Here is a 22,792-nt window from a genome sequence, read left to right as displayed (position 1 = left end):
ACAGCCTCGAAACGCGTTAGCCTTTCACTTACCTGAGATATTGGACTCTTACATCATGGACGTTGTTCGATGGAGTTGATATGCTGGTTTATATCGCATGTTTGTGAGTAGCCATTTTTTAGTATTTCATCAATAAAAAGCCTACTGAGGAGAATGCGCTAGTCTGGTGCGCCCTTCTTTTTGTTTATGTCTACAGTGCTATCTGATCCGATCCTGTCCAGCAAATCCAGACGGATGGTGACCCTATTTTCCATCCATCTGGAGGATTGGATCAGGTAAGATTGGAGGAAAACGGCCAGGCGGTTTGTTTCCACCCGATTTCCCCATAGGGGAGAGCAGGACCCTGTCCATCTCCGCTCTGTACAGTGAGCAGAGACAGACCTGTCATCCGCCTGCTCAGTGGGGATTAGCGGAGCCCATAGGCCTCTTTCACATGGGCGTTCCGTTTGTCCGTTTTTCGTCCATCTGTTGAGGGATGAAAAAACGGACATCAATGTATCTCTATGGAAAAATAGATGTAAACGGATGATCATACATCCCCTTCCGTCAATATCCGTTTTTGGAATAGATCAAAACCAAAAAAAACGGAACAGACGAAAAACAGATGTAAACGGACAAACAGTCTGTTTTGCATCAGTTTTTGCCTTGGTAGTGGATGCTAAAAAAAAAAACTGATGTACAACTGATGCCCATTTCCCTCGAAATGCGTTGGGTATGCTGTATTCAGTAAACATTTCATATCAACATCAAGCTATCTGACCATCTTCACCCGGCTCTCCTAACCTTTTAGGCTGCATTCACATGTCAGCGTTTGGATCGCGGCGATTCCGCCCGCGATCCAGAGATTATTGCAAATCGCTGGACGCCTGTGCGTTGCCCGTGATTTGCAATAGCCCCCCAAACGCTGAGCGATGTTGCCGCGATTTCCGCCTGCCGAATCGCGGTAACATCGCGCAAAAAAATTTGCGGGACGCAATACGCTCCAAAGAAGCTCTTGTACTTTTTTGGGCGTAATGCGTCCCGCAATTTTTTTTTGCGCGATGTTACCGCGATTCGGCAGGCGGAAATCGCGGCAACATCGCTCAGCGTTTGGGGGGCTATTGCAAATCACGGGCAACGCACAGGCGTCCCGCGATTTGCAATAATCTCCGGATCGCGGGGGGGATCGCGCCGCGATCCATACGCTGACATGTGAACGGAGCCTTACTCAAAAACAGAATCTGTTGAGTGGTTTGGTCACCAATTTCGGAGAGGCCGCAGCCTAAGACCACAACAAGGTCACTTTTCACTGGAGATTCATCTCCTCAAAGGATAAGTAACCTTTTATACTTACCTTCATCAAAATCTGCTTTGTATCAGTCCAGCTCTAGCAAACACCAACTACATAGGAAGTCCTATGACATCATCTGTGACATCACTAGGATTTCCCAGGGAGCTCTGGCAGCCATCTTGGAGAAGGGCAGAGCTGATTCCATTCATTTTCCTTCCAACAGCAAATCGCTGCATTGGAATGTTTCGCCTTCTTTATTGACTCCAATGTGTTTCACCAAAGTGGCAACGTTCCCCAAAATATCTGTCAGGGAACCAGTTTTCGTGTAGCTAATGCTCATGCACATGTGACACTGCATATTGCAGACGGACTTGGGCTAGTAACCAGCGTAAACTGGCACGTCAGCCCATTTGTGTGGGATGGGCTCGCCCATTGGCACATGCCTGTGAATTGGCGCACGCTTCGAACATTCAGTCCCTGGAATGGCGTCAAGCTGCCCATTTAGAGGAGGTCCTGACTTGCTGATTGCTGGGTGTTCTTCAGCTCTCTGTGATCCTTATTCCTGTGCCTCCTGGTTATCCCGCTGCCTGACTACCCGTTACCGACTTCTGGCCTGTTCCTGGATATCCTGATTCTCTCCTGATCGTGCCCCTGGCTTGCTGCTTGATTTTGCTCCTGCTTGATCTCCTGTGCTTGAACTGGCTTGTTTCCAGACTCCTGCTATCTCTGCCCATCCATGTATGGCCCTGGCCAGGCTCCTGATCATGTCCTCTTCTCCAGACATCTATGACCTTGGCTCCAGCTTCCAGACTATTTGTTTCTGCCCATCCATGTATGGCCCTGGCCAGGCTCCTGATCATGTCCTCTTCTCCAGACGTCTATGACCTTGGCTCCCGTTTCCAGACTATTTGTTTCTGCCTGCTCCTCCAGAACCTGGTTACCAGATCTGCCTTCCAGGCCCTATCAGGCATTCCTACACAGTTAGTGCACAGACTGTCTACCACTGCTGATTGTGAGATGTTCACTCATCTGCATCAACCACCATCCCTGCTGAGCATCTCTACTGAGCATCACCTGCTGTCCATGCCACCCTGAGCCTCGCACGCCATTTCCCACATTCAGGTGTGTTTGGACCAGAGCCACAAGGGGAGCCTTCTCACCACTATAGCCTCCACCAAGGTACATGACAATATCACAATTTTCCCCTAACTTTCAGCAAGTCAAAAAACTCCTGATTGGCTTTACGTCAGGTTCATCCACCACAGATACTGGTGCCTAGTGGACTATTCATACCTGGGTTCTGCAGGGGATCACTGCTGGATGGTCCTTCAGCTTGTATCTCTGTTATCCCCAATCCTGAATCTGCTTGACTCTGTTACTGACCCGGCTTTCGTCTGACCTGCCTCTGGATTACACCTGTCTGTCTGCCGCCTGCCTGTGTTACCGACCTCGGCCTGGACTCCTGAATAAGATTCTTCCTATCGATTCTGTACCTCATTGCCCACAGGTTTCCAACCTCTGATCATATCGGACCTTCATCCTGCTCCTGATTCGGTGCCTTCTTCCCCATTGGTTACCAAACTCGGCTTGTGACCCCGGCTCTGCTGCTCTGTTGGTCTGGGTGAAGTCAGGGTGCCCCCATCACTGAGCTTCTGCTTATCTGACACCAGTGCACCCAAGTTCTATTTTGTGGTTTCAGCTTCCTGGCACCTGCACCCTTTCATTGCCTTAACAGTCCCTGTCCTAACTTCCAGGGGTGTTCGGATAGGAATTGTGCCAGAGGTTAACCTCATCATCTCAAGTTCCTCAAACAGGTAAGGTACAGCTTATCAGTGGAAGTAGACAGTGTCTTGGTGGTCAGTGGGAGTAAAAAATGACATGGTGCCTGTGGTCAGTAGGAGGAGGAATGGTGCCCCATCATTGGTGTCAGCGGGAGGAATAGTGTCCCAGCATTGGTGTCAGTGGGAGGAATAGTGCTCCATCATTGGTGTCAGTGGGAGGAATAGTGCCCCATCATTGGTGTCAGTGGGAGGAATAGTGCCCCATCATTGGTGTCAGTGGGAGGAATAGTGCTCCATCATTAGTGTCAGTGGGAGGAATAGTGCCCCATCATTGGTGTCAGTGGGAGGAATAGTGTCCCATCATTGGTGTCAGTGGGAGGAATAGTGTCCCATCATTGGTGTCAGTGGGAGGAATAGTGTCCCATCATTGGTGTCAGTGGGAGGAATAGTGCCCCATCATTGGTGTCAGTGGGAGGAATAGTACTCCATCATTGGTATCAGTGGGAGGAATAGTGTCCCATCATTGGTGTCAGTGGGAGGAATAGTGCCCCATCAATGGTATCAGTGGGAGGAATGGTGCCCCATCAATGGTATCAGTGGGAGGAATAGTGCCCCATCATTGGTATCAGTGGGAGGAATAGTGTCCCAGCATTGGTGTCAGTGGGAGGAGTAGTTTCCCATCATTCAGCTTCGGGTGTGGCTGCTGCAAGGTTCTCTGGCTGTGTGTCTGGAGCTGCTCCAGGTGATCTGTTTGAGAGGGGAGTGAGGTGAAATCCCTCCCAGCCCTGCTGGCTCCTTCCTGGGGAGGCCATGCAGGCCAGCGGGGCCTCTCCTGCTGGAGGCTCTCAGCCATCCCCTGGTCGGATGGATGGCACCCCTGCTCCTGGACAAGCCGTGGTTGGTGATCTCTCTGCACCTGGTGAGGATGAAGATGCTGGATCCATTCGGGAGCGAGTGGTGGCCGGGATCAAAGTCCTCAATAAGGAAAGAGACAAGCTCTACAAGCTTAGAGCGGATTTAAAGCGCCTGAGAAAGCAGCGTGAAGGCTTGTTCAGCAAGAACCGCGGATCCATGGATTCAGAGGTCCAATTAGCTAAGGTCCGTGTGGATCATCAGGAAACCATCGTGGCCATGATGGAAGGCAGGGATGGTCCCTTCAGGGAGAAGTTTAGCAACGACCGAAGGTTTGCAAAGATGGAGGTGGAGGAGGAGACCCCATGTTCTGACCCCCTTCCCCCTCAAGGTGAGGTAAGCAGCCCATTGCCATCTCAGGGCTCAGGAGGCATGCTAAAGGTAATCCAGGTAATGGAGTCTCCAGTACAGGGAGATAAGCTGGTGTTTGGTGATGTGGAGGACTTGCCGGATCATGTACCTGATAAGATAAAAGCTATCAAGTCTCAGGTAATAGACAAAACTGTTTTTGTGCCTTTTAGCACCTTGCCTAATAATGAGGGTTTTCCCAGTGACATCCAGGATGATACCCCTGTGCTCAGCAATGCTTTGCCTGCTGAGAAAATGTTACGTTTAAAAAATGACATTTCTGCTCAGGAACTACAAAACCCAGAAGAGCCGATTAACCCTGCTTCTGCTGAGCCCAAAACTGTCTCAGTAATAACTAACCAGGACTCTACAGCGCAGCAGCAGGAAGCATTTGGTACTGCATTAGAAACAGTAACTACACCTAATAACATTGCAGGTGTGGTGGGACCCACCATTGTATGTTTAACTGATAATGCTGCTGATTTAGGCCAAGCTGAAAATAATAATAGAAATGTACCTGATAATGTGACATCAGTGTGGGGTCTTGGCCCTAATAAGCCTACATTTGCACAGGTGGTAAGCTGTGCTCCTGGCAATATCATCAAGCCAGGAATACAATCAAGGAGGAGCTCCGCTTCCAATCGGGGTTTTCCCTTGCAGGCTGCCACTATGAGCACCATTGGATCTGGTCTTGGGTCTATGGCTCCTGCTGGGGGTCCAAGGCGGAACGTAGTCCTCCTTAAATGGGAAGGTGGTGCAGTCCCTGTAGCACGGCGTATGGTTGTGGACCTGATCTTGGATATGGGTTTTGGGGCTAATGACCTATATGCCTTGATACATGTGGCTGGAAGTCGGGAGTACACGGTTAGTTTCACCAGACCAGAGGGTCTTGACCTGTTCTGGGAACGATATATGGCTCGGTGCAGGTCAAGACCCGAATGGGAAGGTCTGGTGCCAGTGGCAGTTTCCCAAAGGTCAACAGTAAAGAAAATCACTATTATCCTCACAAATGAGAGTGTTCCTGCTCGGGACTTAGAGGTCTGGTTGAGAAATTATGGGGATGTTTTGACCAGGCCAGATAAAATTTATGATGAGCGTGGCATCTGGACCGGGGGTTGGTCGGTAACGGTCAGGTTGGCTAGGGATGGGAATGTTGTCCGTCACCTGCCCTCCTCTGCCTTTATAGGGAGGGATAGGATGACCATTTTTTATCCCGGTCAGCCAAAACTGTGTCACCGCTGTGGAGAAAAGGGGCATTTTAGCTCCTCTTGTTCAGCTCTGATCTGTTCAGTGTGTCGGGGGCAGGGTCATGTGGCCAGGGACTGCACCCAGGCGATAAGGTGCAACCTGTGCCTGCGCCTTGGCCACCCCTACAGCCGATGTCCTGAAGCCTTGCATAATATGGATAGAGAGGTGATAGATGACCTCTTAAGGCTGGACAGGATGGAGGATGAGGCCCCTGGTGTACCACCCTCCTCTGCGGTGACTGACCCCCCTGGTCTTGTTCAGGATCCCTCCCCAGTCCCTGTGCCCACCCCTCCTGTATCTGTAAGTATTCCTTCTGTGTCTGTCCCTGTGTCCCCCCAGCCTACTGTCCCTGCTCCTCTTGTGTCAGAACCTTCCAAGTCTGTGCCCCCCAAGTCAGTTATTCCCGATAAATCTTCCCTTCCTAAGTGTGACCTTAAAGAAGCCCCCCACCCACCAGGAGTGGTAGAGGGTACCAAAAAGGGTGCTGCTGCGGCTTCCTCTGTAAAGAAGTCTTCTGTGAAGACTTCAAAGAAGAAGAAGAAAACAAGAGATGAAAGCATCTCTGAATCTGACCTGCAGTACCTGGAGGAGAGAAGGAAGGTTGTGAGGCGGAAGAGACAGACGGTGAGGACGGAACAGGGACAGGATGCCCCAGTGTCTGTCCCCAACCTTTCTAGGGCTTCTGCTTGGGATATCTCCTCATCTGGGGATTCTTCTGAGCAGAATTCAGAAATTGAAATGGAGTTGGAGGAGGCTTCAAGAAAGAGAGAGGCTTCTGGTGATGAGCAGCAGAGGGGAGCTAAGAAGCAATCCACTCAATAACCCAAATGGCGGTTCCCCCTCCGTTAAAAGTGGTGACAATAAATGTCGCCAGTATTAAGTCAGTAAGAGCTCGTTCTATGGCCTTCTTTTTGTTCAGCCAATTAGATGCTGAAATTTTATTTTTGCAGGAGACTAGGCTCACCTCCTTGGCAGATATTCATATGGCCAAGAGAGAGTGGAGGTATGGTCCATCTTACTGGTCTCTTGCGGCCGAGCCTTACGGCGGGGTGGCGGTGTTGTTTAAAACCGGCATGGTAACTGTCCGGCGGGTTATTGAGGTGGAGATTGGGAGATGTATGGTCTTAGACGTTCTTGTGGGAGGGCAGGACCTGCGCCTAATTAATATTTATGGGCCGCACACAAAGTGGGACAGGAAATGCCTTTTTACAAGGATCAAGCCATTTCTTTTTACATCCCGGCAAGTGGTTTTTGGAGGTGACTTTAATACTGTGACTAGGCCCAAGGACAGGAAGGACTTCAATGACCGGCTGGGATATGATAGCGTTTTTTTAAATAGTATGGTTAGGGATGCTGGTCTTGTGGATGTGCACATTAAGCACCTTCCGGATGACACAGGGTTCACCTTTCATCGAGGTAATAGTAAGAGTAGAATAGATAGGTTTTTTTTGAAGGAGGCCTCTGCTTTCTCACCCCCAGTGGTGCAGGCAGTGGAGTTCTCTGATCACTGTATGCTATCTGTGGTCTTAAATGCTTCAGACTTCCCTCAGAGGGGCAAAGGCATCTGGAGATTAAATTCGACTCTCCTTGAGGAAGAACATGTTAGACAATCCTTTGAGGAATTCTTTCAGGCACAGGTGACCATCCTGGACTTTTGTAGCAGCAAGGCTGAGTGGTGGGAGCTGACCAAAAAGAGGATTGCTGGATTCTTCAGGGACCTAGCCAATAAAAAACAGTTTAATAGATACATGACCTACCAACGTTTGCGGAGGAAGCTGGATATTCTTGTCTCGAGAGGAGGAGATCCTGGGGCAATCTCTGAAGTGAAAATCCTCCTCAGGAAGTGTCAATATGACCGGCATACCTCTTTGGTTCTGGAGCGGGACTATGGGAAATACCACTCGCCTGACCCTTACCAGAACTGCAAACAGGGTGTAGCTGTTAAGATGGTCGTTGGCCTTAAGGATAGTACAGGTTCCTTGACAAAGTCCAGGTCAGGGATCCTGGAGGTCGTGAGGTCTTTTTATGCTGAACTTCTTGGGAGGAAAGAGCTTGACCGAGACAAGATGGAAAGCTTTTTGGACTCTACTCCAGGTCTAAATGGTGGAGATGTCCCTTTGATGAATTTGACAGAAGAGATCACAGTTGAAGAGGTGACGAGGGCAATTGAACAGCTTGCCATCAAAAAGTCACCTGGACCGGATGGTCTGACGGCTGAGTTTTACAAAGCCTTTAAGTCTATTCTGGCCCCACATTTGGTAGAGGTTTTTAACAGTTGTCTTGCGGAGGGGGTGCTTCCCCCTTCCATGAGACACTCAGCTGTGATTCTTCTTTCAAAAGGTAAAGATCCTTCGATGATTGAGAATTGGCGCCCCATCAGCCTTCTCAATGTCGATAGAAAGGTGCTGGCGAAGATACTTTTCTGGCGCCTATCGGCAGTAGCAGAGTCTTTGCTTTCTCGCCATCAGCACTGTTCGATCCAGGGTAGGAGCACCTTCACAGCGGTTTTAGCTGTCCGGGAGGCCTTGGAGCAGTGCAGGGCTGCAGGCTGGGGAAAGTATCTACTGGCATTGGATCAGGCAAAGGCTTTCGATCGTGTCAACCATGAGTACCTGTGGTTGCTCTTTAGTAAGTACGGTCTGCCGGGTGGTTTTGTCGATTGGTTAAAAGTTTTGTATAAGGGGGCAGAAAGCTTCCCTCTTGTTAATGGTTGGGTTGGACAGTCCTTTGAGGTTGGTTCTGGGGTGCGCCAGGGTTGTCCGCTGAGTCCCCTGCTCTATGTGTTTGCAATCGACCCCTTCATCAGGAGGCTAGAGAGCAGCATGTTGTGTGGGGTACCAGTGGGAATCCCGGGTGAGCCGCCTTTGAGGGTTGTTGCCTATGCGGATGATGTGTCAGTGATTGTCACTGGGACGGATGAAGCGGAGGAGGTGGTCTCTCTGACATCACGGTACTCTGAAGCATCAGGCTCCAAGATCAATCAGGAAAAGAGTGAAGTTTTTTGGATGGGAAAGGAAGGTGAGGGGTTTGATCTCCCGGACACCTTTCCAGTGCCCCAGGAAAAAATTAAGATATTAGGCATTGAATTTGGACCTGGCGATTATGGCCTCAAAAACTGGGAAGGCAGGCTGGAAGTTGCCAATACTAAGGTGGTCAGCTGGAAGAGATGGAAGTTATCTCTGAGGGAAAGGGTTGATCTGATTAAGACTTACCTGATACCGATCTTCTTGTATGTCAGCCCTGTCTGCATCTTGCCAGTGTCTCTCTATGCTAGGATCTATAGTGTGTTCTTCCAGATGCTGTGGGGGAACAGACTGAACCCCATCAAGAGGAATGTCACCTATCTATCCAGGAGGGAGGGTGGCTTAGGTATGGTCAACCCCGTTCTTTTCTTTTCACTGCTATTTCTCAAGTTTAACATTGGTAGTATGCTTGCAGTGGAACCTCCTGGATGGGCAGGCATGTTTAGATCTTGGTTTAGGCCTTTTCTGCGACTTTGGGAAGAAGGTGGCCAAGTGAAGAATCTCAGGGGTCATCGTGGTCAGCTCCCAGCCTATGTCGCTCCGTGTCTGAAGTTGCTGCGGCAGTGGCGACTGTCGGCTGAAGATCTCAGATCCGCTCCGAGGAAAGTCCTTATGAGCCGAGTCTTGAGTGAAGTCTTTCATGACCCACTGGCCTTAAGGGATTGCCCAGGCCCAATTTTGAGGGAAGGGTTAAGATTGATTAATTTGGCTAGAGTCCCCCTTAAATTCAGGGATCTGGCCTGGTTGTGCTTCCACGGGAGGCTCTATGTTCGGGGCAATTTGAAATTCCGCAGTGGGATGGATCGTGGTTGTCCTCGGGAGGAATGTGCAGGTGAGGAGGAGACTATGGACCATTTTCTGCTTCGTTGCCCTTTTAACATAGAGGTATACAAACAGGTTGGGCGGGCCCTCTGTGTTCCTTTCCTCTCCAGGCTGGGTTATGCTGAGTGGGTGTACGGAGCATTCAATACTGGTGGGGGCTTTTGTTTGGATACACTTTTTTTAGTTAGTTTAGTAGTCCGTTATTACACATGGAATGCACGGTGTCAGGTCACCCTTCGGCGTAAAATCCTTCCTGTTCAGGTGGTGGTGTGTGACATTCTGCATGAGGTGGGGAAGATTCGGGCGCTTGAGAGAGACAAGTGGGGTCACAGGGCTTGGCTGAAGGCGTGGAGGGGTTTCAAGCCTCCCTGACTGCCAGGAGTCTCTTTCCCGGGTGTGGCTTTCTGTCTCTTATCACCCTAGATTTTTTCTTAATGCTCAGTTTTTGATAAATGGCTGCATACATAGGTGATGGGTTGTGCCTCTTAGGCCCTCTCTGCTGCTTTATGTAAATAGTTTTCTAAGAATGTTGGAAGTGGATTATGTATATATTGTATATATTCTGCACATGGATGTGAATTCCTTTGTTTTTTTCTGTTGGAATATTGTACTATAGTTCTGTTTTTTACTTTTGTATAAAATATGTTGCTTGATTCTTTTCAATAAAAGATCAATAGTGTCCCATCATTGGTGTCAGTGGGAGGAATAGTGCCCCATCATTGGTGTCAGTGGGAGGAATAGTGTCCCAGCATTGGTGTCAGTGGGAGGAATAGTGCCCTATCATTGGTGTCACTGGGAGGAATAGTTCCCCATCATTGGTGCCAGTGGGAGGAATAGTGCCCCATCATTGGTGCCAGTGGGAGGAATAGTGCCCTATCATTGGTGTCACTGGGAGGAATAGTGCCCCATCATTGGTGTCACTGAGAGGAATAGTGCCCCATCATTGGTGTCAGTGGGAGGAATAGTATCCAATCATTGGTGTCAGTGGAAGGAATAGTGTCCCATCATTGGTGTCAGTGGGAGGAATAGTGTCCCATCATTGGTGTCAGTGGGAGGAATAGTGTCCCATCATTGGTGTCAGTGGGAGGAATAGTGTCCCATCATTGGTGTCAGTGGGAGGAATAGTGTCCCATCATTGGTGTCAGTGGAAGGAATAGTGTCCCATCATTGGTGTCAGTGGGAGGAATAGTGTCCCATCATTGGTGTCAGTGGGAGGAATAATTATATGTCATTGTATATACCAGTGTTCTCCATACTTTGACCCAGGGGCAAGATACGGTCCTTTGCTTGCCTCATCTTGCCCTTAGGGTACTATTCCTACCATTGATATAATATTCCCCCCACTGACACCAAAGATGGGGCTCTGTTTGCTCCCACTGATGCCAGAACCTTTTCTACTCCCACTGGGCTACAGTTGGCCCCCCTAAAGTCTGAAGGACAATAATCTGACCTCTGCTATATTCCCAGCAGGATGGGGAGAGTAGATTGGGGGACGTTGATGATAAAAGAGGGTGACACAGGAAAGGAAACGTCACACCCGCTTTGCACGCCATTTCTTTTTAAATTATTTGTTTGATTTGAAAAATGTAAATTGGACGTTCCCCGCGGGTGTTAAACAATCAAAGAAAAGACAAACCGCAGTTACCCGTAGAATTATTTGCCCAGCGACCTCCCAGCGGCACAGGGAAGGTGTCCTGACACCCGGCCTAAGTCCGGCTCTGACACTGACAAGCCATCGTGTCATTACTCTCCTCGCATTTCACGACCCGCCGCGTCAATCCAGCGGAGACTCTGCACATCAGCCATCGGGGTTGGCGGCAGAAATCCCCCGCTGCTTCGGTTTCTATGGCATCCGCTGGAATTCGTTTAACAAGAAATGAAAACAGATTCTCCCCGAACTGCCATTAGTGTTAAATTTAATCAGCGATCCCTCCTAGAGCCAGCGCGGGAATTCGCTGCGGCAAACCCCGCCCACCGCGCTCTAACCTGCAAAATGAAATTTGGAAGAAGACATTGTAATGCCAGGAGCGGAACCGAGTATGAAATCCGTCTTCATCTCCCCGAAATCTTAAAGATCAACTCAATCAGCAAAATACGTTCTAGGAGCATCCATACCCCCCGGGGTGCAAAGTATTACAGTTCATTCTCTTTATAAAGCAGCCACAGCCTGAGAAGAAAAGCCTCCACCCTGCCAGCATCCTGCAGAAGGAGGATCCTTGCTCTCCGAGTGGAAGCAGTGGTCTCTCTGCAAAGGCCCCTTTGGTTTTTTTGATAGAAAACAGCTAGCCTGAGTAGAAAAGCCTGCACCCTGCCAGCATCATGTAGAACAAAGACCCTTGCTCTCAGAGTGGAAGCAGTGGTCTCTCTGCAAAGGCCCCTTTGGTTTCTTTATAAAGCAGCCACAGACTGAATAGAAAAGCCTCCACCCTGCCAGCATCCTGCAGAAGGAGGATCCTTGCTCTCCGAGTGGAAGCAGTGGTCTCTCTGCAAAGGCCCCTTTGGTTTCTTTATAAAGCAGCCACAGACTGAATAGAAAAGCCTTCACCCTGCCAGCATCCAGCTGAAGAAGGAACCTTGTGAACTGAGTGGAAGCAGTGGTCTCTCTGCCAAGGTCCCTTTGGTTTCTTTATAAAGCAGCCACAGCTTGAGTAGGAAAACCAGCATTCCGCAGAACAAAGACCCTTGCTCTCCGAGTGGAAGCAGTGGTCTCTCTGCAAAGGTCCCTTTTGTTTCTTTCAAACAAAGCAGCCAGTCTGAGTAGAAAAGCCTGCACCCTGCCAGCATTCTGCAGAAGGAGAACCCTTGTGAACTGAGTGGAAGCAGTGGTCTCTCTACAAAGGCTCCTTTGGTTTCTTTGTAAAGCAGTCACAGACTGAGCAGGAAAGCCTGCACCCTGCAGAACAAAGACCCCTGCTCTCATAGTGGAAGCAGTGGTCTCTCTGCAAAGGCCACATTGGTTCCTTTATAAAGCAGCCACAGCCTGAGTAGGAAAACCTGCACCCTGCCAGCATCCTGCTGAAGGAGGACCCTTGTGAACTGAATGAAATCAGTGGTCTCTCTGCCAAGGCCCCTTTGGTTTCTTTATAAAGCAGCCACAGCTTAAGTAGGAAAACCAGCATTCTGCAGAACAAAGACCCTTGCTCTCCGAGTGGAAGCAGTGGTCTCTCTGCAAAGGTCCCTTTTGTTTCTTTGAAACAAAGCAGCCAGTCTGAGTAGAAAAACCTGCACCCTGCCAGCATCCTGCAGAAGGAGGACCCCTGTGAACTGAGTGGAAGCAGTGGTCTCTCTACAAAGGCTCCTTTGGTTTCTTTGTAAAGCAGCCACAGACTGAGCAGGAAAGCCTGGACCCTGCAGAACAAAGACCCTTGCTCTTTGAGTGGAAGCAGTGGTCTCTTTTTGATAGAAAACAGCTAGTCTGAGTAGAAAAGCCTCCACCCTGCCAGCATCCTGCAGAATGAGGACCCTTGTGAACTGTGAGGAAGCAGTGGTCTCTCTGCAAAGGCCCCTTTGGTTTCTTTATAAAGCAGCCACAGCCTGAGTAGAAAAGCCTCCACCCTGCCAGCATCCTGCAGAATGAGGACCCTTGTGAACTGAGTGGAAGCAGTGGTCTCTCTGCAAAGGTCCCTTTAATAGAAAACACCTAGTCTGAGTAGAAAAGCCGGCACCCTGCAGAACAAAGACCCTTGCTCTCGCACTGGAAGCAGTGGTCTCTCTGCAAAGTCCACATTGGTTTCTTTATAAAGCAGACACAGCCTGAGTAGAAAAGCCTGCCCTCTGCCAGCATCCCACAGAAGGAGGACCCCTGTGAACTGAATGAAATCAGTGGTCTCTCTGCAAAGGCCACATTGTTTTTTTTATAAAGCAGACACAGCCTGAGTAGAAAAGCCTGCACCCTGCCAGCATCCTGCAGAAGGAGGACCCTTGCGAACTGAGTGGAAGCAGTGGTCTGTCTGCAAAGGCCCCTTTGGCTTCTTTGTAAAGCAGCCACACACTGAGTAGGAAAGCCTGCACCCTGCAGAACAAAGACACTTACTCTCCGAGTGGAAGCAGTGGTCTCTCTGCAAAGGTCCCTTTTGCTTCTTTGAAACAAAGCAGCCAGTCTGAGTAGAAAAGCCTGCACCCTGCCAGCATCCTGCAGAACAAAGACCCTTGCTCTCCGAGTGGAAGCAGATGTCTCTCTGCAAAGGCCCCTTTGGTTTCTTTATAAAGCAGCCACAGCCTGAGTAGAAAAGGCTGCATCCTGCCAGCATCCTGCAGAAGAAAGACCCTTGTGAACCGAGTGGAAGCAGTGGTCTCTCTGCAAGGGTCCTTTAGGTTTCTTTAGAAAGCAGCCACATTCTGAGTAGGAAAACCTGCACCCTGCCAGCATCCTGCAGAAGGACCCCTGCTCTCTGAGTGTGGGCAGTGTTCTCTCTGCAGCAATCCACTGTTGCCTTAAAAAGCAGCCACATCCTAAGTAGAAAGGCCTGTCACCAACTAGCATGTGGCAGAAAAAATCCCATGTGATTTTTAATTGGAAGCAGCGGCCTCTCTGCAGAGGTCCCTTTGTTTTTTTTAAAGCAGCCATGTTCTGAACAGAAAAGCTTGTCCTCAGCCAGCATGCTGACAAAAGAAGGACCCTTGCTCTCTGACTGGAAGCAGCAGCCTCTCTGCAGAGGTATGTTTGTTTTCTTAATTAAGTAGCCACAGCCTTTGTAGAAAAGCCTTTCCCCTGCCAGCCTGTTGCTGAGCAGGACTTTGGTTCTTTATGAGGAAGCATTGTTCTTACTGCACAGATGCATTTGTTTTCCTCAGAAAGCAGCCACAACCCCAGCAGAAAAGCCTGTGCTCAGCCAGCATTCTGCAAAAAAAAAAAAGGGCCCCTGCTCTCTGATTGGAAGCAGGATTTTAACCCCTCCATAACAGGTCATTACCAACCCTATAAGAGGATATTACCACCCCACATAACAGGATATTACCACCCTCCATACCAGAAGATTACCCCCTCCATAAGAGGAGATTACCCCCTCCATAACAGGAGATTATCCCCTCCATAACAGGATATTACCCCCTCCATAACAGATTACCCCCCTCCATAACAGATTACCCCCCTCCATAACAGGATATTACCCCCTCCATAACAGGAGATTAGCCCCCATAACAGGAGATTATCTCCTCCATAACAGGAGATTACCCCCTCCATAACAGATTACCCCCTCCATAAGAGGAGAATACCCCCTCCATAACAGGAGATTATCCCCTCCATAACAGGATATTACCCCCTCCATAACAGATTACCCCCCTTTATAACAGGATATTACCCCCTCCATAACAGGAGATTACCCCCCATAACAGGAGATTATCCCCTCCATAACAGGAGATTACCCCTCCATAACAGGAGATTACCCCCATAACAGGAGATTATCCCCTCCATAACAGGAGATTACCCCCTCCATAACAGGAGATTACCCCCTCCATAACAGGAGATTACCCCCTCCATAACAGGATATTACCCCCTCCATAACAGATTACCCCCTCCATAACAGGAGATTACCCCCTCCATAACAGGAGATTATCCCCTCCATAACAGGATATTACCCCCTCCATAACAGATTACCCCCCTTTATAACAGGATATTACCCCCTCCATAACAGGAGATTACCCCCCATAACAGGAGATTATCCCCTCCATAACAGGAGATTACCCCTCCATAACAGGAGATTACCCCCCCCATAACAGGAGATTACCCCCTCCATAACAGGAGATTACCCCCTCCATAACAGGAGATTACCCCCTCCATAACAGGATATTACCCCCTCCATAACAGGAGATTACACCCTCCATAACAGGAGATTACCCCCTCAATAACAGGAGATTACCCCCTCCATAACAGGATATTACCCCCTCCATAACAGGAGATTACCCCCTCAATAACAGGAGATTACCCCCTCCATAACAGGATATTACCCCCTCCATAACAGGAGATTACCCCCTCCATAACAGGAGATTACCCCCTCCATAACAGGATATTACCCCCTCCATAACAGGATATTACCCCCTCCATAATAGGATATTACCCCCTCCATAACAGGAGATTACCACCCCCATAACAGGAGATTACCCCCTCCATAACAGGATATTACCACCCCCCATAACAGGATATTACCCCCTCCATAACAGGATATTACCACCTCCATAACAGGATATTACCCCCTCCATAACAGGAGATTACCCCCTCCATAACAAGATATTACCCCCTCCATAACAAGATATTACCCCCTTCATAACAGAATATTACCCCCTCCATAACAGGAGATTATCCCCTCCATAACAGGATATTACCCCCTCCATAACAGGATATTACCCCCTCCATAATAGGATATTACCCCCTCCATAACAGGAGAATACCCCCTCCATAACAGGAGATTGCCCCTCCATAACAGGAGATTACCCCCCATAACAGGAGATTATCCCCCCCATAACAGGAGATTACCCCCTCCATAACAGGAGATTACCCCCTCCATAACAGATTACCCCCTCCATAACAGGAGATTATCCCCTCCATAACAGGAGATTACCCCCTCCATAACAGGAGATTACCCCTTCCATAACAGGAGATTATCCCCTCCATAACAGGATATTACCCCCTCCATAACAGATTACCCCCTCCCCCATACCAGGATATTACCACCCTCCATAACAGGATATTACCACCTCCATAACAGTAGATTACCCCCCATAACAGGAGATTACCCCCTCCATAACGGAATATTACCCCCTCCATAACAGGATATTACCCCCTCCATAACAGGATATTACCCCCTCCATAACAGGAGATTACCCCCTCCATAACGGAATATTACCCCCTCCATAACAGGATATTACCACCCCCCATAACAGGAGATTACCCCCTCCATAACAGGAGATTACCCCCTCCATAACAGGAGATTACCCCCTCCATAACTGGAGATTACACCCTCCATAACAGGATATTACCCCCTCCATAACAGGAGATTACCCCCTCAATAACAGGAGATTACCCCCTCCATAACAGGATATTACCCCCTCCATAACAGGAGATTACCCCCTCCATAACAGGATATTACCCCCTCCATAACAGGATATTACCCCCACCATAATAGGATATTACCCCCTCCATAACAGGAGATTACCACCCCCATAACAGGAGATTACCCCCTCCATAACAGGATATTACCACCCCCCATAACAGAATATTACCCCCTCCATAACAGGATATTACCACCTCCATAACAGGATATTACCCCCTCCATAACAGGAGATTACCCCCTCCATAACAGGATATTACCCCCTCCATAACAGGATATTACCCCCTCCATAACAGGAGAATACCCCCTCCATAACAAGATATTACCCCCTTCATAACAGGATATTACCCCCTCCATAACAAGATATTACCCCCTCCATAACAGGATATTACCACCCCCCATAACAGGAGATTACCCCCTCCATAACAAGATATTACCCCCTCCATAACAGGAGATTACCCCCTCCATAACAAGATATTACCCCCTCCATAACAGGAGATTACCCCCTCCATAACAAGATATTACCCCCTCCATAACAGGATATTACCCCCTCCATAACAAGATATTACCCCCTCCATAACAAGATATTACCCCCTCCATAACAGGATATTACCCCCTCCATAACAGGAGATTACCCCCTCCATAACAAGATATTACCCCCTCCATAACAAGATATTACCCCCTCCATAACAGGATATTACCCCCTCCATAACAGGAGATTACCCCCTCCATAACAAGATATTACCCCCTCCATAACAGGATATTACCCCCTCCATAACAAGATATTACCCCCTCCATAACAGGAGATTACCCCCTCCATAACAGGAGATTACCCCCTTCATAACAGGATATTACCCCCTCCATAACAAGATATTACCCCCTCCATAACAGGAGATTACCCCCTCCATAACAAGATATTACCCCCTCCATAACAGGATATTACCCCCTCCATAACAAGATATTACCCCCTCCATAACAGGAGATTATCCCCTCCATAACAGGAGATTACCCCCTTCATAACAGGATATTACCCCCTCCATAACAAGATATTACCCCCTCCATAACAGGATATTACCCCCTCCATAACAAGATATTACCCCCTCCATAACAGGAGATTATCCCCTCCATAACAGGAGATTACCCCCTTCATAACAGGAGATTACCCCCTTCATAACAGGAGATTACCCCCTCCATAACAGGATATTACCACCCCCCATAACAGGAGATTACCCCCTCCATAACAGGATATTACCTCCTCCATAACAGGATATTACCCCCTCCATAACAGGAGATTACCCCCTCCATAACAGGATATTACCCCCTCCATAACAGAAGATTACCCCCTCCATAACAAGATATTACCCCCTCCATAACAGGAGATTACCCCCTCCATAACAAGATATTACCCCCTCCATAACAGGAGATTACCCCCTCCATAACAAGATATTACCCCCTCCATAACAGGATATTACCCCCTCCATAACAAGATATTACCCCCTCCATAACAGGAGATTACTCCCTCCATAACAAGATATTACCCCCTCCATAACAAGATATTACCCCCTCCATAACAGGAGAATACCCCCTCCATAACAGGATATTACCCCTCCATAACAGGATATTACCCCTCCATAACAGGATATTACCCCCTCCATAACAGGATATTACCCCCTCCATAACAAGATATTACCCCCTCCATAACAGGAGATTACCCCCTCCATAACAAGATATTACCCCCTCCATAACAGGAGATTACCCCCTCCATAACAAGATATTACCCCCTCCATAACAGGATATTACCCCCTCCATAACAGGATATTACCCCCTCCATAACAAGATATTACCCCCTCCATAACAGGAGATTACCCCCTCCATAACAAGATATTACCCCCTCCATAACAAGATATTACCCCCTCCATAACAGGAGAATACCCCCTCCATAACAGGATATTACCCCTCCATAACAGGATATTACCCCTCCATAACAGGATATTACCCCCTCCATGGTTTACTATAGGAAAGGTGTAATTTAGACTGTGAGCTGCATTGGATTTCCGCCAGACACAGCGCCCGGTGCCGAGGCCAAACAACCCAACCCGGTCCCACCTGAGCACCATAAACTCACCTGGAAGATTCTGAGGCCCCATGGAAAAAAGGTGTCCTGGTCAGATGAGACAAACTGAACGACTTGGCCAAACAAATCTGGTGGAAATCCAACACAGCCCACCATCCAAACACCACCATGATTGGTAAACTGCAATACACAGTATCTCCCAAAAGTAAGTACACCCCTCACATTTTTGTAAATATTTTATTCTATCTTTTCATGTGACAACACTGAAGAAATGACACTTTGCTACAATGTAAAGTAGTGAGTGTACAGCTTGTATAACAGTGTAAATTTACTGTCCCCTCAAAATAACTCAACACACAGCCATTAATGTCTAAACCGCTGGCAACAAAAGTCAGTACACCCCTAAGTGACAATGTCCAAATTGGGCCCAAAGTGTCAATATTTTGTGTGGCCGCCATTATTTTCCAGCACTGCCTTAACCCTCTTGGGGATGGAGTGACAATGTCCAAATTGGGCCCAATTAGCCATTTTCCCTCCCCGATGTCAGGTGACTCGTTAGTGTTACAAGGTCTCAGGTGTGAATGGGGGGCAGGTGTGTTAAATTTGGTGTTATCGCTCTCACTCTCTCATACTGGTCACTGGAAGTTCAACATGGCTCCTCATGGCAAAGAACTCTCTGAGGATCTGAAAATAAGAATTGTTGCTCTACATAAAGATAGCCTAGGCTATAAGAAGATTGCCAAGACCCTGAAACTGAGCTGCAGCACGGTGGCCAAGACCATACAGCGGTATAACAGGACAGGTTCCACTCAGAACAGACCTCACCATGGTCCACCAAAGAAGTTGAGTGCAGTGCTCAGCGTCATATCCAGAGGTTGTCTTTGGGAAATAGACGTATGAGTGCCGCCAGCATTGCTGCAGAGGTTGAAGGGGTGGGGGGGGTCAGCCTGTCAGTGCTCAGACCATACGCCGCACACTGCGTCACATTGGTCTGCATGGCTGTCATCCCAGAAGGAAGCCTCTTCTAAAGATGATGCACAAGAAAGCCAGCAAACAGTTTGCTGAAGACAAGCAGACTAAGGACATGGATTACTGGAACCATCTCCTGTGCTCTGATGAGACCAAGATAAACTTATTTGGTGTCAGATGGTGTCAGGCGTGTGTGGGGGCAACCAGGTGAGGAGTACAAAGACAAGTGTGTCTTCCTACAGTCAGGCATGGTGGTGGGAGTGTCATGGTCTGGGGCTGCATGAGTGCTGCCGGCACTGGGGAGCTACAGATCATTGAGGGAACCATGAATGCCAACATGTACTGTGACATACTGAAGCAGAGCATGATCCCCTCCCTTCAGAGACTGGGGGGCAGGGCAGTATTCCAACATAACGACCCCAAACACCTCCAAGATGACCACTGCCTTGCTAAAGAAGCTGAGGGTAAAGGTGATGGACTGGCCAAGCGTCTCCAGACCTAAACCCTATTGAGCATCTGTGGGACATCCTCAAACAGAAGGTGGAGGAGGGGAAGGTCTCTAACATCCACCAGCTCTGTGATGTCATCGTGGAGGAGGGGAAGAGGACTCCAGTGACAACCTGTGAAGCTCTGGTGAACTCCATGCCCAAGAGGGTTAAGGCAGTGCTAAAAAATAATGGTGGCCATACAAAATATTGACACTTTGGGTCCAATTTGGACATTGTCACTTAGGGGTGTACTGACTTTTGTTGCCAGCGGTTTAGACATTAATGGCTGTGTGTTGAGTTATTTTGAGGGGACAGTAAATTTACACTGTTATACAAGCTGTACACTCACTACTTTACATTGTAGCAAAGTGTCATTTCTTCAGTGTTGTCACATGAAAAGATAGACTAAAATATTTACAAAAATGTGAGGGGTGTACTTACTTTTGTGAGATACTGTATATACGGTGTATATATATATATATATATATATATATATAGTATACAGTGCCTTGCGAAAGTATTCGGCCCCCTTGAACTTTTCGACCTTTTGCCAAATTTCAGGCTTCAAACATAAAGATATAAAACTGTAATTTTTTGTGAAGAATCAACAACAAGTGGGACACAATCATGAAGTGGAACGAAATTTATTGGATATTTCAAACTTTTTCAACAAATAAAAAACTGAAAAATTGGGCGTGCAAAATTATTCAGCCCCCTTAAGCTAATACTTTGTAGCGCCACCTTTTGCTGCGATTACAGCTGTAAGTCGCTTGGGGTATGTCTCTATCAGTTTTGCACATCGAGAGACTGAAATTTTTGCCCATTCCTCCTTGCAAAACAGCTCAAGCTCAGTGAGGTTGGATGGAGAGCGTTTGTGAACAGCAGTTTTCAGTTCTTTCCACAGATTCTCGATTGGATTCAGGTCTGGACTTTGACTTGGCCATTCTAACACCTGGATATGTTTATTTGTGAACCATTCCATTGTAGATTTTGCTTTATGTTTTGGATCATTGTCTTGTTGGAAGACAAATCTCCGTCCCAGTCTCAGGTCTTTTTCAGACTCCATCAGGTTTTCTTCCAGAATGGTCCTGTATTTGGCTCCATCCATCTTCCCATCAATTTTAACCATCTTCCCTGTCCCTGCTGAAGAAAAGCAGGCCCAAACCATGATGCTGCCACCACCATGTTTCACAGTGGGGATGGTGTGTTCAGGGTGATGAGCTGTGTTACTTTTACGCCAAACATAACGTTTTGCATTGTTGCCAAAAAGTTTGATTTTGGTTTCATCTGAGCAGAGCTCCTTCTTCCACATGTTTGGTGTCTCCCAGGTGGCTTGTGGGAAACTTTAAACGACACTTTTTATGGATATCTTTAAGAAATGGCTTTCTTCTTGCCACTCTTCCATAAAGGGCAGATTTGTGCAGTATACGACTGATTGTTGTCCTATGGACAGAGTCTCCCACCTCAGCTGTAGATCTCTGCAGTTCATCCAGAGTGATCATGGGCCTCTTGGCTGCATCTCTGATCAGTCTTCTCCTTGTATGAGCTGAAAGTTTAGAGGGACGGCCAGGTCTTCGTAGATTTGCAGTGGTCTGATACTCCTTCCATTTCAATATTATCGCTTGCACAGTGCTCCTTGGGATGTTTAACCACTTACCGCAAAGTGACGTAGGGGTACGTCGGCAAACTTTGCGGGGTTATACTGGGGTGATGCCTCTAGCTAGAGGCACCATCCGGGTACCGTGTTTTAGAGCCGACGGTCGGCTTTCCATCAGTAACAACCGATGTGGCTCGGGAGCCGCTCGATCGTTACCCGGGTGAGCGGGAGGGGATGTCCCCCCCCCCCTCCCGCCGCCTTCCGTGACTTTGTTTGGGCCTCCCGTCCCACTGGGAGACCCAAGCACCCAGCCGGCACGTCCACCGGCTAGATGGAGTCCCGATCAATGCCGGAAACGGCGGCGGCGTCCATAACGTCACTTCCGGGTTATTCTGTCTGCTGCAAAAGGCAGCAAATTTAAAAACGGCTGTATGCAAAAACGCCATTTTCGGCGTTTTGCATACATGGAAGTGTAGTGGAGGGATTTGGGGTAAATAGGAAAAAAAATAAATTTTAGCTGCCCCCGTCACAGTTAGCTCGCGCACAAAAAAAATGTATACGGAAGTTGAGCCGCGAATGAAATCGCTGTTCAAACCACAGATGTGAGGTATCGCCGCGATCGCCAGAGCGAGAGCAATAATTAAAAAAAAAAGAGCTACACTCTAAACTGGTAACCGTTAAAAAAATTTAAAGCGTCGCCTATTGAGATCTCTATTGACCGTAGTTTGTCGCCATCCCACGGGGGGGGGGGGGGGGGGGGGGTGGGCAATTTTAAACCGTAACATGTTGGGTATCTATTTACTCTTTTGCTTTAAACTTCTCCACAACAGTATCTCGGACCTGCCTGGTGTGTTCCTTGTTCTTCATGATGCTCTCTGCGCTTTAAACGGACCTCTGAGACTATCACAGTGCAGGTGCATTTATACGGAGACTTGATTACACACAGGTGGATTCTATTTATCATCATTAGTCATTTAGGTCAACATTGGATCATTCAGAGATCCTCACTGAACTTCTGGAGAGAGTTTGCTGCACTGAAAGTTAAGGGGCTGAATAATTTTGCACGCCCAATTTTTCAGTTTTTTATTTGTTAAAGTTTGAAATATCCAATAAATTTCATTCCACTTCATGATTGTGTCCCACTTGTTGTTGATTCTTCACAAAAAATTACAGTTTTATATCTTTATGTTTGAAGCCTGAAATGTAGCAAAAGG

At 48.1% G+C, this 22,792-nt stretch overlaps 1 protein-coding gene across 3 annotated transcripts in view; it reads right to left on the bottom strand.

The window, feature by feature from the left end:
• The window catches only part of HDX (highly divergent homeobox), a 154,191-nt gene that overhangs the window by 5,790 nt on the left and 125,609 nt on the right, over positions 1-22,792 (bottom strand). The window lies entirely within an intron of this gene.

This window comes from Pelophylax lessonae (genome assembly GCF_965119305.1).
Source record: "Pelophylax lessonae genome assembly, chromosome: 7".
In the NCBI taxonomy this organism is placed as follows: domain Eukaryota; kingdom Metazoa; phylum Chordata; class Amphibia; order Anura; family Ranidae; genus Pelophylax; species Pelophylax lessonae.
The sequence above is the reverse complement of the archived record's forward strand: the minus strand, read 5'-3'. Positions and strand labels throughout refer to the sequence as shown.